Here is a 1,339-nt window from a genome sequence, read left to right on the forward strand (position 1 = left end):
CTGACCATGGTACAAGCTCGTCACTACTTTCAACCTAAGGTTATGTTTGTTACTTATTGAGTATATGTGGTCGGTTGTACTTATACTATACTTCTGTACCTTGTGTGCAGATATTGAATGCTGATGTTGCTGTAATCGACAGGAGCTGGATTTGAAGACGTACCTGCATTCTGGTTGTAGATGCCTCTTGTTCATGGTAGCCTTAGATTTATAAAAATTTGTTTATGTATATTTCAAACAGATGATGTATTTATTTCATACCAACTTTGTAATTTCTAATTTTAGAAGCTCATGATTTTTACTACCAGTCCTTGGGGAGTGAATTAGAGTCAGTTAAATATTAATTGAATCGGATTATTGTTATTGGGCTTACCTAGCGGGTGAGTGAGGTTAGGTGCCATCACGGCTAGTTGGATTTTTGGGTCGTGACAATAAGACTAGTTATTTTAAAAGTAGGAAGACCCTTACCGAAATACTACTCGCCTTTTTTATCCTTTAAAAATAAAGTTCACACTAGATAAAATTATAATTGTAATATAGTAATTATTTTCCTAATAATTTATTAATATTTTTCTTATTTGAACTAGGTAAAAACTCCTAACATTTAGGAATCTAAAATTGAATAAGATTTTACGTACACGTTTCTCCTTATTAAAATTGTGTAACTATTTTTCTTAAATCTAAAAGTTGACGTTGTTTATCAGCTTCTTCTCTTGAACATCCAACGAGGTTGGAGTTAAATCATAGCACTATATGTAAAAGAAAAAAAAGAAAAAAAAAAGTTTTGGACAGGTTAAGAATTGTAATGTAATGAAAACCTTTTTTTCAAGTTTTTGTCTTCATTTTAATTTTGTAGAATTAAACACCTAAGCATTATTAAACATGTTTCTAATTTTTTGTAATTTTTTTTAACCATATGAGTATTATTAATTCTTATTTTTTACAATGCACCAAAAGTTTAAGGATATTTTTGTGCTATTTTTAATATAAACCGTTTAATCATTAATGACGAATAACACGTATATCATATTTTGCATTAGATAAATTATCAATTAATATTTTTTTTAATTTTAAACACTTTAAAATTAACTAAAAATATTATTACTAATATTTTCTTATTTCAATTATTTGCAGGAACTCTTAATATTTATATTCAAAATTGAATATGATGTTACTCATATGAACTATTTCTTATTTGAATTGCATAAAATAATTATAACTCCTTAATCTAATTCACATCCAAAGATTAAAAACTAAAAATTAAATTCAATTCTTTATTTATCAAAATCTAATAAAAATTATGATAATTGAATATGCACGAACTAAGTTGCACCCGTTT

At 26.7% G+C, this 1,339-nt stretch overlaps 1 non-coding gene across 1 annotated transcript; it reads left to right on the forward strand.

Annotated features, from left to right (window-relative positions):
• The first annotated feature begins 649 nt into the window (after positions 1-649).
• On the forward strand, positions 650-757 carry LOC117279147 (small nucleolar RNA snoR97). The gene has a single exon (XR_004509555.1). It is a non-coding gene; the product is annotated as a small nucleolar RNA snoR97 (small nucleolar RNA).
• The last annotated feature ends 582 nt before the right edge of the window (positions 758-1,339 follow it).

This window comes from Nicotiana tomentosiformis, chromosome 7 (genome assembly GCF_000390325.3).
Source record: "Nicotiana tomentosiformis chromosome 7, ASM39032v3, whole genome shotgun sequence".
In the NCBI taxonomy this organism is placed as follows: domain Eukaryota; kingdom Viridiplantae; phylum Streptophyta; class Magnoliopsida; order Solanales; family Solanaceae; genus Nicotiana; species Nicotiana tomentosiformis.